Source organism: Schistocerca nitens, chromosome 3, assembly GCF_023898315.1.
Source record: "Schistocerca nitens isolate TAMUIC-IGC-003100 chromosome 3, iqSchNite1.1, whole genome shotgun sequence".
In the NCBI taxonomy this organism is placed as follows: domain Eukaryota; kingdom Metazoa; phylum Arthropoda; class Insecta; order Orthoptera; family Acrididae; genus Schistocerca; species Schistocerca nitens.
This window is the reverse complement of record NC_064616.1, coordinates 851,582,196-851,600,005: the sequence shown is the minus strand read 5'-3', so window position 1 is coordinate 851,600,005 and position 17,810 is coordinate 851,582,196. Positions and strand designations below refer to the sequence as shown.

Below are 17,810 nucleotides of genomic sequence, written 5' to 3'. Positions count from 1 at the left end.
TGGGAATTTATTATGAAAACAAAAGACATAGAAACAAACATCTCATATGTATTCAAAAAATATTTTTGTCCAAAAACTAAATGAAATTGTAGAAATAATAATGAACATTGTACAAGTGTGTGCTGAAAATTGAGATTGCATTCTTGTCAGCATACATCCCCCCCCCCCCAGGAATTGTGTTGGGACCCTTGCTATTCATGCTGTATGTTAATGACCTTGTGGACAATATTAATAGTAATCTCAGACTTTTTGCAGATGAGACAATGAGTTATAGTGAAGTACTGTTGAAAGAAGCTGCACGGATATTCTCAGATCTCTCTAAGATTTCAAAGTGGCACAAAGATTAGCAACTTGTTTTAAATGTTCAGAAATGCAAAAAGGTGCATTTCACAAAGTGGAAAATGTAGTATTCTATTACTTTAATATCAATGAGTTGCTGTTGGAATTGGCCAACTCCTACAAATACCTGGATGTAACACTTTGTGGGGATATGAAATGGAGCGACCACATGGGCTCAGTTATGGGTAAACCAGGTGTTAAACTTTGTTAGAGTACTGGGAAAATTCAATCGGTCTATAAAGTAGATTGTTTACAAATCACTTGTGCAACACATTCTGGAACATTGCTAAAGTGTGTGGGACCTGTACCAAATAGGACTAACAGGGGATACTCAATATATATATATATATATATATATATATATATATATATATATATATATATATATATATATATATGGATAAGGTCAGTATGAATGGTCAAAGGTTTCTTTGATCCTTGGGAGAGTGTCACATAGATACTGAAGAAACTGAACTGGTAGACTCTTGTAGATAGACATGCACTATTCTGAGAAAGCCTACTTACAAAGTTTAAAGAACTGGCTTTAAATGGTAATAAGGAATAGACCACAAACCACTGCTTATTGCTCACATAGGGATCATGAAGATATGATTAGATTAATTACAACACACACAGAGGTATTTAAACAATCATTCTTCCTGCACTCAGTATGTGAATGGAACAGGAAGAAACCCTGATAACTGTTACAGTGGGGCATACCCACTTCGATGCACTTTTGGCAAATTTGATGGAAAAATCTTTCTTGACAGTGACCTGGCAACTCTGCTGGATATGCAAAATTTGTGGATAAGACCTTAAAGGATGTGATGCACTGAGTTAAAACTTACTTGCTGTAGAAGTTCCTACTTGTATCTTGTGAAGATTGCATATCCAAAAAGGAATATTGTAATCATATGTAGAATATGTGTGTGATGCGATTTAGTGTGAACTGAAAGTATGAGGAAAAAAGTTATAAAGTCAGGTAGAACAGTGATGTAGATACTTGACATTTATTTAGGATTGAGGTCCAAATCCATGTTAAGCCATCTCTCTCCTTTTTTTTCCGCACGTGATCTGAAGTGAAGTCTGGGGTAGTTCCTCCAACAGACCATTCTCCTACACTCATTCTCCAATTCAGCTAGTGACTTTAATTTTGTTGTTGTTGTTGTGTGTTTCACACAATTCAGTTATGTAACTAATGCATAGTGACTGTTACTTGATTAAATCCTTGTCACATTACCGTCCACAAAAAATCCAATTTTTTTCTTTTGCAATTGAGCACCTTTGAGGAGTGGTTTTACATAGTGTTTGATGCTCCAACCATTTTTTAAAAGTTCTATGGATTGGCACATTTGTTTTTGTTTGTAGTCATATTTTGCTTTTGTTGTTTCACTTGCAGAGTAATGCTTAACCAAGAATATATTTGTACTACAGTGTGGCAACTTGTCCAAAATGCTTGGAAAATCAGACATTCTCAGAGATATTGGTTTTACTGGAAAAGTTGGGGGGGGGGGGGGGGAGGGGAGGGGAGACTTTAGCCTATAGGAGTGGTGCTGTTGTTTGACATGAAGAAATATATTGAATCATTGTTTTGAATGTGGACTCTATCAGTAGGAGTTGTGTGTACAACCACCACCACCACATCAATATTGATAACAAAAGGAGGGTCAGCCATTGGTCATTGAAGTAGAAATATTTATTACTGTTGCAGATCAGTTTCAATCATTGCGTGACCATCATCAATTTGTTACTTTGGTCTGACAAGTACTGTTCACTGATATGTGCAGATATTGTAGTTTGAATGCTTGTATGTAGAAGTCCACAGGGCTTTTAATACTAGCTCTAATGCTGGTCACGCAATGATTGTAATTGATTTGCAACAGTAATAAAGATTTCTATTTCAGCGACCAATGCCGACCCTCCTTTTGTTAATAGTTGAATCATTGTGTTACGAAACACTGAGCTTCTGATATGGGAACAGTTGGGTGTGACATACTGTAAAGAATGGTTAAGAATTGCACTGAATTGTCTTAATGTTTATAGTTCAGTTGTTTTTATTTAAATAACAATAAATACAGATGTGTCTTTGAACACACAATTTGCAGATCAGCATTGAATATCTGGGCTTCATTTTTTATGTTTTTCTCTAATTTCAATTAGATACAGTATTTTTACTGTCACTATGTTGTGCTTCATTTCAACAATGACCGTAGTGTTCAGTTTGAAACTTGCTGTGCCGTTGCTATAAAAATCTATTGATATTGTGTTTGAAACATATACTTAAGAGGGTTTCTCATATACTGTTCCTGAGTTTATCACATAACAACGTAGTGTGGCAAGGCGTAGTGATGTACGATGAGAACAGTGAGATTTCTGGATTCCAGTTATAACTTACAGAACTGTTGATAAAACTAATTAAAGTGTTCTTTCACTGTTTTGTTGTTTAGTGAATGACTTAGGCAGAAGTCTCTCTCTCTCTCTCTCTCTCTCTCTCTCTCTCTCTCTCTCTCTCTCTCTCTCTCTCTCTCTCTCTCTGTACTCGGAGAAAATAAACGAAGCCATAAGTTTTCTGCTCTGTTTCTGTAATGTTATTAGTTTTGTCAATCAGACTGAAAAAGTCGTACGGCAGAATTAGGAACAGCCACTAGGTTATTTTGAAAGCCATATCTAGCATGGCTTTGTTTGCCATTGTTGCTGCTTGTTTCCAAGTGCTTATGCCGTTATTTAGACTCTAGAATGTATTTCATTTATAATTGCATATCGTATTTTATTTGGCTGTGATCAGGAAAAGTTGATGTGCTGTCAGCATGAATATTTGTTTGATTTTCTTCTACTGTAGAATTACCGATAGGTAAATTTGTCAGTATATTTGCTTTTTCTCAATTTGATATTGTAACGTGAAACAAATACACATTGACTCTAGAATTGATAGTTATTGTTGTGAATTACACAAGTGTCTTGAAACAATTACAACTGGGTTAGGATCCTTGTGGCTGCTTTGTTTAAAAAATCACAATGGGAAACTGAAGATCGTTATTTGGAATATGGCCTGGGACACAGGTGTTTCTCTTCTAGTGTGCTTCTCTGTGGACAGTCGAAACGATTATGTTGCTGATGTAGTTGTGCTGCAAAGTATTATGACTGAACTTGATTTCTTGAACAACAACAATAAAATTGTCAATTTTATCCAATCTAGTTTCCAATCCTGTTTGGAATAATCCTGAACTTGGCATAATCATTAGTAAGCTATGTGACAGCTTGAAAATTAATTAAGTAAAACTCGCTGTCACCTGTAACAGAACATGGTTCAAGGAAACCATCAATTCAAATACGGAAAAACCTGGAATTCTAAGGGAAATCTTTAGATGGAATGAAGTCTCCACCCTACACTAAGGATCTAATAGCAGCTGACAAAAAGAATAAATTTTGCTTTATTGATAGGCATTTGCACTGATGTGAAATGTGCATTCTTTGTCATTTTGCTTGCTTGAGAAATTACAGATGCTGTGTGCCTGATTCCTGAAAGATTTTTTTTATTTATATGTCTAAAAATTGAGCCAATTTGGAGAACATGTCAGAAGAATATCCATAGATTGCTAACCAAAATCTAGTGTGTAATGCCAAGTCACTTTTTCCCTATTGAAAATTTTTCGAACAACATTGTTTAAATTGTTCAGTTATATAAGTTGTAGGCCCTGTCAATATTTAAGTGTGTAAGCTTAAAGATTGAATATGTCCAGTAATTCACAAATATGATAAATTCCAGGAGGCTTATTGTATTTTTATTTTTATGCAATACTGTCTAAAATTTCAGTTTCATATATGATATGTCATAAATACATTTTCAGAAATGCATGTTCTTAAATTAAGTCTTTGTACATAGTTTCGATTTTTCTGTAGGGCATCATGTTTACTGGTAAGTAATTAGTATTATTTCCTGCGTATTCATTGATAGTATAATATAAGAAGTTATCTTGAACATTGAGTACACATTCGAAGTTGTTTGGTTGTCAGATGTAATATAATATTCCATGAAAAGGCTCCATGGTGTTTTTATGTATGTATTTCATTATTGCTATTATTATTTGTATCATTTAGCAGCAGCAGTAGTAGTAGTAAAAAAACCTCTGCCATTCCTATTGGGAAAGGAAGTTTTGAGCTATCTAGATATATAATTAGAGGCTTGTTTGTCTTGTTTCGCATTACCTTTTCTTTATAATGAGAACGAAACAGGAAAGTGTAAATTCAGTAAAAATGTGAGGGTAGTATGAATTTCATTCAGAAGGCTTCACTTTCTTTCATTTGTATTTTGTAGTTATTAATTATTGTAATCTAAAAGTGTACTGGGAAACTGAAATGTCCAAGATTATGGGAAATGAAAGTTGCAAGTTTGATGATTTGAACACTTGGAGTCATACTTTTACTTTGAAAGATGATGACTCTCTCTCTTCCTTCCCTCCCCCTCCCTATGACATGCTCCTTTCCCCTCTACCCACTTTTGTACCCACCATCACCATCACTCCCTCGTTCACAATCATACCCTCCCCCCTCTACCCACCACACCCCCTGCCAACTACCCCAGCATGTATATTCAGTGGGAATCTTCAGGACATCTGCCATGTTTGTTTTAAGAAAAAGCTAAAGAACAATTATGTATTAAACAAATGTCATGAAAAATTGTCTCTTATTAATGTGAGTAGTGCTATTTCTTTTGTGTCAATGTAGTATTCCGCTTCCCCGTAATTGACTTAATTTAGGAGCTTCTCATTTCCAGTCTGCACTGAAGTGCAAGAAAGATGTCCTTTCTTATTTGAGTACATCTTCAATGTCTTCAGTGGCTATTTTTGTCTCTCAAAGCTGTATTAACTGCAACATTGGGTGAATAATGTTTGTCGGTTTGGTAACATAGATTGCCATTATCAGGTTTCTTAAACAATAATGTAACTTATGTGATGAGTAGTTCCAAATGAAGCATTAATCATTATTGTGGTACAGCAAGTACTTTAGTGAGTGCTCAGAGGAGACAGGGCCAGACACTGAGTGACTCCTTTGTAGATGACAAAAAATTATATTAGAAGAAATGAATGAGTGCTATGGAATTTACTTAGGGCTGATGTAAACACAGCACTGCGTGTCATATTACTTAGGAAAGCCCATTGTGTGTCACTCGGTAGGAGCGCATCTGCTGTGATGGACCATTATATTGTAGTAATAATTTTGGTTCTTAAATAGCTGCAGTGTGTATAATTTTTGTGGGTCACAGGCACTGTAAATATGCAGCAATGGCTGCTATTGCTGATTTCAGATGAATCAGAATATTGATATCTCCATCTCTTCTCTCCCTCCCCCCCCCCCCTCCCCAATGTGCATGCATGTTCTGCCAAGAAGCTGTGTAAGGAGAAGGTTTGGTCAAACCACTGGTGATGGCATTAAGGTATAAATGGATATTAACTTCCATAGATAAAAAAATACTGAAGTTCCGGTCTGCGCCATTGCTAAAATATTCTTACCTAATATTTAACACTTCATTGTCAAAGCTGACCTCTAGGGAAGGTAGAGGTAGGTTACTAAGGTAATCAGCCAAGACTTGCCTGTTTATGAATGGTATATCCTGCAGATTTTAATTTAAAACATTAGTGTAGGATTGTTTTGTCATTCGTAGATGGATTGGTTGCTAGAGGAGCATGTGCAGAAACATGTCTTTATATCTGCCATTTGAATGTCTGTCAATTTTGTGATGGCAGGTAAATGGGCCACAAATATGTCGGAGTGTGTTTCCCAGTAAATATTATGTATTTACTTAGTAATTAAAAGTACTTCTATCAATATGCAGTGTTTGAAGAAACTATAAATGTACCGGATATATTTCTGAACTACTGTCTCCGTTAAATGTACAATTTAAGTATTGCACATAGTTCATGGTTTCAATTGTTGTTTTTGATGGGTGTTTGTCTTCTCTTCTAAGAATGGGATAGCTCTTAAAAATCAAAGTCAGTACAGGTTTCACAAGTTTTTATAACAGTATTTGTTGTTGAAAACTCAGGAAGGGATATGCCATAACTCAAGCCAGTTTTGAGGAGGCTTTGTCAGAATATAATTAAAGTCGTACCCTATATGTAGAATGTAAAAGAAAATGCACATAATTAAAAAATGTCTGGGCATGTTATTCTGTTTGCATGATGAGCATGCTTTACTGGGAAGTAAGATTTACTTGTCTATGTAACAGGACATGCATAGAACACACTTAACGAACATATGTTGTTACTGATACATTTAAGAATGTGTGTTCATTTACAGGAATAGCCATCAGAATCTGGTTTTTATTCATATTTTTGAATGTTGGTGTTAATAAATTTTGCTTCTTAAGAGCCATTGCTCTTGAAGACTTGCTGTTTCCATATGTATTTGTAATTTCTGTGTTTCTTTACAGAATCAAAGGTCACATTTCCTCCTTGTTTTTCTAACTTTCCTCATGATCTATGCCACTAATAGGTATGAATATGGTTTTGGAAAGTCATAAGTGGAATATGGATAATGGAAGGAATAAAAGTAACAATTCACAATAGAGTTTAGGCAGTGAACAGTTGACACTCACATAAACAAGTTCGAAAATGTTGCTGTGATTTCAGACAGTGTTCTCTTTCAGGATACAAATGGCTTGGGTTGTGAAGCACACATTGAAGTCACATGTTGTGCTTAGTACAGTATTCTGCCACTAGGTTTTAAGCTTTGGCTCTTGGCCACAATTTGGCAGTTGCCATTCATTCAGATAGGCAGGCAGTTTGTGGCCATGCCCACTGTCACAAGAAGCCTTACAAGGGTGAAGACCACCCTGTTTTCCAGACAGCATCAGGAATGAAATTACTAAGAGGCTCATAGTGATTCTCCAGGTTGGTTGCTGAGTTTTGATTTGGATTTGGAACCATTCTGGATTATGTTGTGTTTGGAGAGTGGGTAGCTCTTGTGTATTTGTGTCCATAACTGAAAAAGAGCTACCTGTCTTCTTATTTGAGGTGAAGTGATATTGCTTAGCACCTTGAGCCACGGAATAAGTGTAGGCAGATGTGTACCAGAAACAGTGCACATGGCTTGCCAAAGCTGAACATCCACAGGGTGTGGGTCTGGAAACTGTACAGTTGTAAGACTGAAAAGTACTCTGCTAATAAATTAACCAAGGCCAAGGCTGTTCTAAAAGTGTTTGCATCAGCTCCCTGTTACCCTTTGCAATGAGGTATTATGAAATTTAACTTTTGCAGATGTTTCTCAAATATGGTGTGTAGGTAAGTGAGATGTCCAAGGTGATACCCATATACTTTGGAATTCTGTTGCACTGTAATGTATTATTTCTGACACACAGTAGTTTTACATATTTGTTGCTCAGATGGAATAGTGTGACTTCAGTCATCAGTGGATTTGGTATGAGCTTCCCCCTCATGAAATACTTATCCAATACACACTGGTCTGCTGTCATAATTTCTTCTGCCTCCGAGAGATTGTTCCATTGAGCTTGATGTCAGTGGTGTTTATAAATTTGAGACATACAGTTTCTGTAAGGTCATGAGTATATATGTTGAACAGTAGGGGGGAAGAACCGAGTCGGGGGCAAACAATGGAAAATTTGGGATGAAATAACGATAATTTAGAAAGGATAGGCTGCTACTCACCACATAGAGGAGGCACTGATTGGCAGTCAGATCTAGCAGTCTCTCTTTCATTCCACACGTGTGCCACTTGCCATGTCCTCTATGTGGTGAGTAGCAGTCTATCCTTTCCGTATTGTTGGCAGTGTAGTCATCATTCTTGACACATGTGGCTCTTCCATGTGTGGCATGGTGTTCTGCTATTGCCATTATACATCCAGCCACTTTCCTCCTCTAGCTAAGAGCTGTTTCTCATCACTAGTGTGTGTTTCTTGTGATACCAGGATATTGACAGATATTCAGTATGTAATTACTGTTTATTCCGGTTATGACTTAAGAGATTAGTTGGTAAACAGTTCATTAATAGCTCACTGTAAATCTGTCAAACTAGAGTCCTGACAAAGGTAGATGAACTGTGATAGTCATAGTTTTGGATCCCTGAAAACCAGTGTGGCTGTACCAGTTCACTGTTGCTATATTGCCACTACCAGTAGGACACTTTTTAGGGTATTTTAAAGTTTAACACGGGGACAATGAGCAATTTTGTTCCCCCACTATAATACTTATTAGCTTTAACAATAGAGAAATCAGTTTTATAAATGACATCTGTAATATCTACCTAAACAGTTGGCTTAGGTGAAAAATTTGCTACAGAGGCATGCCCTTATTACACTTTCTTATTACATAAACCAGGAGGAATTTAAATGTGATCTAGCACTGGATATCTGAACAAATGTGGTAGTTGAATATAACTGTTCTTGTGCTGACTGGAAAGTTTATCGTCTTCTGCTTTTAAAGGAAGACCTTGGTGGCCTTACATTATTTTGTAAAATGGGTTGGTAGATACACTGTTATTTCCACCTTGTCCAATGGAACTGTACACACTGCAACATTGTATAAGGATAGTCAGTATAGAATTATAAATACAACCATTAATTTCCTGTCATGACTGTACATGGAGGTTCATTAGTAAAAAAACCTATATTTAATAAGTTTTTTTCAGCTTCCACATTTTTACATTTTTATTCTTTAAATACTTTCTCATCCACACACTTCATCCAACAGTATTTCCATTTCCATTTGCAATTCTAGGAAGCCTATTTTGGAATGCCCATCATTCAGTACATGTGGTGAATCATCCTTAATGTACTCAGTTATTTCTAAGTGCCAGTCTCAGTACTGATGGCAAGTTTGGCAACAGGAAAGTCATTTATAGTGGGGTCTGGTGAGATGAGTAGGTGGTGGAGGGCAGTAGTCTGATTTTTCTCATGAAACTTTCCAATTGACAGTGCTGAATGCATAAGCATGTTGCCACAGTGACGGTACCTGGAGTTAGTTTGCTACAACTGTGGACTGTCTCAGTGAATTTACTCTCACTACCTGTACAAAATTCTGGCAACCTTTTTTTTCCAATTTCTGTTACAGATGAATATTCTGAACACCTTCAGTTGAGGACAAAAGTCCTCTCATTTGAAGAAAGGTCTAGGTTTAACAGTCCTTCAATGATGAGGATGTGAGAAACGAGCTCAGATGGGGGAAGGATATTGGCCCTGCTCTCCTTTTTTTTACATAAGGAACCATTCCGGCTTTCATCTTCTATAGGGAAATCACAGAAAACTTATATTTGAATAGCTGGACAGGGATTTCAGCCACCTCCCTCACAAATAAGATTTCATTGTCTTACTACTGCACCATTGTGCTTGGCTTCCAATTTGAGGGTTGTATTCAAATAACACTGCTCAATCTTGAGTGTTGCTTCCAACCCCCCCCCCCCCCCCCCCCACACACACACACAAACACACACACACACACACACACACACACACACACACACATTCTTCTCTCTCCCCCTCTCCCTCTCCCCCACACCCCCCCACCCCTTTCCCCTTCCCCCTTCCCCCTTCCCCTTCCCCCTTCCCCCTTCCCCCTCCACCCTCTGCCCCTTGCCCTCCTTTTGGCACTGCATCTTTCCTCCCATAAACTGAACACTACAAAAATGGCCATGTGCAATGACTAACTTTAGCTCAAATAACACAAGTTCAGGAACTAAACAAAAGTCTATAATTTGGAACAATGTGGTTACCTGGGAGACTGTGATGGATACAGTGCTAATAATGAGACTACACCAAGGCAACTTGTTGCCTTCATATTAAAAAGTTTGGCTCAAATGAGTCTTTCATATGCCAGAGGACATGTTCTGTGTAATGGGACATTTAGTTGAAAAATTCCTGACTGATGGAAACTGTGTGCAGGACTGGCACTCTTACACAGAACCTTGTCTTTCAAGGGTAATTCTCTTACCAACTAGATAACCAAGTCAGTAAGAGCATTTTTCACAGAATGTTGAATACTGGATTTGAATTGTGGTCTTGCATGCAGTTTTAATTTGGCAAGAAGTTTCAAATTTGCTTATGCAAAGGAATGTTCACGTGGCATGTTGCTTTAATGAAACCTTGCCATCTGCAAATTTCTTTTATCTCATCTGTTGTTGCAAATTTTCATTCCTTGAATGGGGTATTCAACTTTGGAAATAAAAAACGTCTGCATGGGCCAGGTCTGGAGAGGGCGGAGGATGAGGCAGCATCGGGATTTCGTTTTTTGCATAGTAGTCGTACACCAACAGGAGTGAACGTGCAGGTGTGTTATCATTATGCAAGAGCCATGAATTCTCTCTCCACATTTTAGGCCATTTCCTTCTCACATTTTCTTGCAGGTGTCGCGCAACACGTCCCAATAGGACCATCAATTAACAGTTTGTCCCGTGGCGTGATTTTGTGATGAGCTAATCCTTCAAAGTCAAAGAAAACTATCAGCATGGCTTTGAAATTTGACCTGCCTTCCCTTCCCATTGTGAAGACTGAACCTTGGTCTTGACATCATAACCATACACCCATGTCTCATCACCAGTTATGATTCCTTTAAGGAATGTCTCGGTCTCATTTGTGTGATCCAGAAGCTCTTCAGATTGTGAGGCGAAGGTCTTTCTGGTCTTCACTCGTGAGCCATGGGGCAAACTTGGCAGCAACACTGTGCATTCCAAGATGTTGTGTCAGGATTTCATGACACGATCCAACTGAAATATTACATTCTTCTGCAATCTCTCAAACAGTTCATCTTTAGTTCGCACGAACAATTTCTTTGACATTCATGACACTAGTGTTATTGGTAGACATTGAAGGACATCCTGAAGGATGTGAGGGTCATCCTTAACTTTCATCCAGCCATTTTAAACCGTGTGAGCCATTGGTAACACCAAGTATGTCTCAAACACTGATCACCATAGGCTTTCTGCATCATTTGGTGTCTCTCTGTAAAGGTTTTCTCAAGTTTCATGCAGAAGCATCTGCCATCTCGAAATTCACAAACTGTGTGACACAACGTTGTACTCAATATAGTACTGAACAATAAATAACAGAAATACAACAATGAAACTTCTAGCAGTTACACATTAAACACAGGTGTGTGCAGGGATGCCAACCGCATTTCACTTCCACACCGTTGATGCAAAATTACGAATGTTCGGGCAACTGTCTGATGTATCTGGCTCGTTAACCACACAGTTTGTGCACAAAAATGGACACACACTGGACACATACATTAGCTCAATTAAAACACGCATTTCTTCTGTTGTCCACATGCTGATTGTGTTCTACCAGAAGCATACAAAAATAAAAACTTCAGTATCCACAAATATGTTAAAAGGCAAAAGGTAAGTTCCATGTCAAATTAGTAAGGACATTAGCTTATAAAAGTTTACAAAATGAAAGAAAGTCGCTACTAAGAGAGAGTACACTTTGTTTACATAGCTCTAGATATTACAGAAAACATTTCTATTGAATTAATAAGAAAACTGCACAATATTATACAAAACACGAAGGTAAATTAGAATTCTTTTGGCTTCAGAAAGGCGAATCAGCCACACAGTACATCATAGCTTGATGCCACTACCCACTACATTACACTGAACTCCTGTAACATAGGAACATATATTATACAGGATGTTTGGAAATTCCTGTTACATACTTTTAGGACTTGTAGAAGGGAGTGAGTAAATAATATTTTGAATAGGAAAATCACGTCCAAAAACTTGCTGTTTCTGTTCTATGTTGGTTTCAGTTCAGATGTGTAACATGTGCACATCTGCTGAGGGAAAGAGAAAAGTCTCTAGAGTTGCTTGTCCTGATATGAAATATGTTAGATAGAATGATGTTTACTACGCCAGATGGTCACCTAATGTCACTTAATGTCTATCTTGCTGTGAGACCTGTTCAATGCCTATGCATCTCCAATCCAGTGAGCCTGATTCAGTACGCTATTGAGCTGTATCGCAAACATTTTCTGCAATGTAGCATGCCATCGGGCAAGTTACGCAGGAGCTTTGAGAAACAGGTACCTTCACCGTGAGGAGGCAGTACTGTGATGCTCCATGACAATGCCATGTGCCCGAATTTGAAGATGCACTGCATCACATTGAAAAGAATCCATTGGTGAGTATTCAAAGAATTGCACATGTAGTGGGTGATAGTCACAGTATCGTCTGGGATGTTCTGCGTTACCAACAATTACATCTATCCACTTACATATAGTACACGCTATGGATCCAGCCGATTTTTCCACAGTGTGTTGTGTACTGCATGTGCTTCGTGCACAGCTGCATTGACACACCCTTGTTTCTACATAGATTTCCGTTAACAGACAAATGTAAATTCACTAGTGACTGTGTTCTGAATTCGTAAAATAGTCATGTGCGAGTAGACGAAAACCCTCGTGCCAGGCATGTTCAGGGGTTTCAGTACTGCTTTGGTATTAATGTGTGGGTAAATATTCTGGACGGTCATGTAACTAGGATATACCTCCTTCCATTCAAGCTAACTGATCCTGCATACTTGGTCTTCCTACAAAATGTATTGGGCCTGTTCTTATTAGTTGTGCCACTGAATGTCCATCAGGAAATGTGGTTTCAGCATGAGCGTGCACCACCTCACTTCTCATGTGCTTTTGGCACATCTCAACAGATGATATGGTGAAAGGTGGATAGGCCAAAGTGGTCCACCTGCGTGGACTGGATTTAACTCCTATGGACTACTTCTTGTGGGGTCATATGCAAAGTTTAATTTACAAGACTCGTGTAGAAACAGAGGGAGATCTAGTAACAAGAGTTCTGGCCACTGCGGTGGTAATTGGAGGCACCAGTTGGGATGGAGAGTGTGTACCAGAACAGGCTTTGTGGGTACAATCTCTACGACAACATTGGTGCTTGTCACATTGGGCTGTTGTTGTAGTGCATCAGTACTGTTCTGTGCATACAGTATGCTGGGTTCTTTTTTATTTTGGAAGAATGTAAACACACAATGTTAAAGTGTTAATACAAAAAAATGTGCTTAAGTGATACATGGATATTTCGTTATGTTTCCTATAGAGTTGTTACCAAATAATTGTACTGCATCACGTCTAATTCAATTCCTTAAGCAGAAGTGGATGAGTTGAACATCTGAACTGAAACGGTTGTGAAACTGAAATGGTATGTTTCTGGACGTGGGATGCCATTTGAAATATTATGTACTCATTCCCCTCTACAAGCCCTAGAAGTTTGTAATGGGAATTTCCAAACACTCTATATGTACGATCTTCTAAAGTTTGACATTTTTTTAATAAATCCTACCAAGAACACATTTTTTTTGTTAAATCTTCAGTGCGCTATTCCCTTTAAATGACATATTTTCACAGCACACAAGTTACAATATGCAAATAACTAAATACGAAAATTCTTTAACCACCAATATGACATTTTCTATCATTTTATTACAACAAATTGTACAAATGATGATGCATTTTTGAGAGATCCCCAATGTGCTGGTGCTTTGAAATTGCATATATTCATAGGACATTAGTTATAATGTAAAACGCACCAAATTTGGGCTTCAATTGGAAAAAGATGAAATCCAGTATGGTGTCTCCCAAATTCTACTTGTGATGTACAGTGTGTTCTTGCCTCTAATTGGTTCATTGTTTTCTAACACATTGCCAAAATATTACATAACTTATTCTGTGCTTTACGCTTGGCAATATTTTCTCCATGTGAAGTAACACAAAATGACATCACAAACTTGTCCAGCTCCATGCAAACATCAGTTAACTCATTCCATGTGAGAATGGCTTTAAAGAAATTTCTTAGATAGCTCACATTGTATCACAAGGTTTGTGTAAGAGCTTTGCAAATTTAGTACTCTTTCTATACCCTGATGATCAGATATGAGTTGTGCTCCAGGATTCTGAGAACATTGTAAATGGGTATGAGAACTGGGAGTTCTGGGATAAAATTAACTGCATGCTTTGCAACAACTGATTTGGTTTTGACAGGGAAGCTAAAACAGCTTAGGTCTAACCCACCACTGCTTGCACCGAAACAGAGTTTATTGTGCGGTATTGCTCCCTTTATATCTAGTAAAGCCAACCAATGCCGTTAAATAGTGAAAGGAGTCACTTTACCAGTTTTTTGTTGGACACAATTTCTTCAGGTCTAGTTGTCTCGAAGATTCTGTATCTTTTGCCCTCCAGTGCCATGCATTCGAAGATTAGGTGCGGTTTCTTCACACTCGTCACAGATCGTACATTTAGGGTCTTCTTCCATTTTACCCATTGTGTGTAAGTGTTCTTTGAAATTCCCATGGCAGGTGAGTTTGACCTCTTTCCTGTTCAATCCCAGGATTACAGAGCTCCTTTTAAAGCATGGCATGGGCATCATTACGTTACCATGTTTTTGTTTATGGACCTTGGTCCAATATTCTACTTGCTGTTTCCTAAGCCATTTCCATAGTTCTAGTTTGATCATAGCCTTGGTGATTGTCAGGAGAGGTGGAGTCGTTGCCCCCATCCTGACCAGTCTGTTGACTTGTTAATCGCCACAGATCCCTGAGTGGCCAGGGACCCACACCAGGTTTATCCTATTCCTTCCTCCTAGTTCCACCAGAGCCCTGTGACATTCTGCAACAATCTTAGATCTCGTTGCAGGAGCTGCCAGTGATTTCAGGGCTGCCTGACTGTCTGAATAGATGTAGATGCTATGGTCCCTGTAGCACCTATGTATATTCTCCTCCACACATACCCAGATTGCAGTAATTTCAATTTGAAATACCGAGGCCAGTTTTCCTAGATAGATGATGCCCTCCAGTCTTGGCTGAACCCTGTACACCCCTGCCCCAATGCCTTGATCTGATTTCAACCCATCAGTGAACCAAACAATGTCCCCCGTATGGTGTTGAACTGTTGTTTCCTCACTGCCCCCCCCCCCCCCCCTGCTTCCAATTATTATATTGTAAAAGGCTTGTTGAAGCAGTTGGGAGTTATTGTATAGTCAGCTGATATCTCCCCAGCCATTCCTATATTTACCTCGCTCACTATCTTAGTGCGTGTTTCTGGATATCCCGATGAGATTCAGTTTTTACCAATTTTAAGTCTGTATGCCCCAGCTGCTGCCTCCATTTTGACCCAAAGGTTTAGTGGAGGCATGTCCAGTAGGGCTTCCATCCCAGCAGTTGGTGTGCTGCTAATTCTACCTGTTATGGCTAAGCAGGCCAGCCTCTGCACCTTAGCAAGCTCCTTAGCTGCAACCCGCTGTTCTACCTTCTTCCACCACACTACGGCCCCATAGGTGTATATCCAGTGCATACCTCTGGGGCTTAGGCCCCAGTTTTTACCACAAGCCCTTCTGGTACTCAGTATAGTACCTTTCGCCTCGGAGCAGATGCTCTTTCACCTGTTACTTTATCTACTGTGAAAGGTACTGAGTTCACAGAATCCCTTTTGCATCACAAAAAATGTTGCTTGTAAACTCTCTGCCAAATGCTGTTTCATTTTTGCTGAGAAGTGGTTAATCCCTGTGTCTTCCACAATAAGAAATTGGCACAATAGATCAGTTGCATTATCAATAAATGGTCCAAAAACTGTCGAGAAAAATTACTTTCATATTTGCTTGTATCTGCTTACCAATAAGTGTGAATTATATCTTTCATATAGCACTCGTGTAGCCAGGTCATGTAAGATGTTCTGTATTCTTTCTCCTGATATGCCTGCTGTCCCATATGTTAATTTCATGTACTGGCTCATTGACCATGGAGATTTGCTCCTCAGTTTCGTCCTATCTTACTAGACGTGTGAAATAAAATAATACACTTGTCATTTGCTGAACATCCACTTCCTTTTTATGCACTTTCGTAATTTTTCCAACTTAGTTTGCTATTTTGGAATGCGCTTCACATGGTCCATCTTCAAAATATGTCTGCACTCATGACTACTTCATACAGTTGTATAAACAAAACTATCCTGCAGTTTGGGTTTACACTATAATTATGTTGTTACACAATTTCATTGATATTAATTTTTGTCTGTCCCAGGTCTAATTTTTTTTCTGTCTCCTAACTAACTGGTGACTGACTACAATGTACCTGTCATGGGCCAAGGGTATGGTAAATTTAATGAAATCAGTAATTATAGAATTGATTTCCTGTGTTAAATCAATAGCCGAGATGTGTGATGAATCTTCCCAAGTTGAAACAAGGGTGCTGTTTTCTGTTTGTATGCATCAGTAAACATTTACATTTTGTTGCTTTACACTTCACCTACTATGCTAATTGTATCAAGTTCAAGACATCTTGCATCTCTTGGAGTCAGTGTTGGTGGAGTCTCAAATGTAAATTATTATGTTTCACTTTTATAACAACTACAGATTGTTTTCATATATATCTGGACTTATACTCTCCAATTCTGATATTGACATGGCAGGGTTAAATTTTAGACTTTGAAATTACTGATCTGTAATAAGGTTTGCCATGATAAAATCATACAGTTATGACTATTGTAAGAATATATTGTTAGTCATCAAGGTGTAATAAAGTGCAGTTATGGCTGCTTTTGGTGACACGACATGCAGTATTAACTGATAGTGTGTGGCTTCAGAACAGTTCTCCATGAAGCCGAGTATTAGCAGTGAGGGATATTTTGTATGTGATTCTTAATTTATGAATAACAGAATATCAGTCTTCCACATCTCCTTTCCATTTTCAGGAAATGGTGATCAGCAACTGTACTGTAATGTTAGTCACACAACAAATCAAAGGTTTCTAGCTCTGAGTCAGGTTAATAAGTAAAATTATCTTTTGTGTTAATATGTGCATGAGCACATCTTGTTCAAATGCTTTCTTTCTGTGATACTGGAATGCAGTTATCCATAATGGATAGAACTTACAGTGAATGTACAATTTATGCATGCAATGAACATTTGTGATTGTCTGTTTTCTGTTGTTAACTGCATGAAAAAGTCATTTGCTGCAAACGATTTAGAGTGTTTGGTCACTGTAAGGAGATTCTGTTAACTTCTCTGAACAGCTTTTTCTAGGTTTTTATGTGACACATTTAAAATGAGGATTGTGATTATATTCTTATTAACTTTTGCTCTTCCCTTTGATTTGTAGACTCATCAGAGAAATTGTGTATATGAAAACAGAATTTTTCCAGCAGCAGCTCCAACACCTTTATATGTTCAAGAAATACTAACAACTTACTAAATGAATAGAAGTTCAACATATTTTTGATCATTGGTAGATATATTATCCTAATAAAACTGACCTCTTGTTCCCTGACTTTACTTCCACTGAACAAGTAACAAACTAAAAATTCTGAGAGCTCAATGTTTAGGCCCTTCTTTCAGAACAACAATTGTTGTTTTTAAAGGCATGTATAAAGTTCACGCATTTTTCCAATGAAGCTTATCACCAAAATCTGCAGTTAAGTATTGTAGGGTGTCTTACCCTTCCTGTTTTTTTTTACCCTGCA

General features: G+C 38.0%; 1 protein-coding gene across 11 annotated transcripts in view; it reads left to right on the top strand.

The window, feature by feature from the left end:
- LOC126248879 (dnaJ homolog subfamily C member 5) overlaps positions 1-17,810 on the top strand; it is a 91,259-nt gene that overhangs the window by 31,941 nt on the left and 41,508 nt on the right. The gene's annotated exons all lie outside the window — the stretch shown is intronic.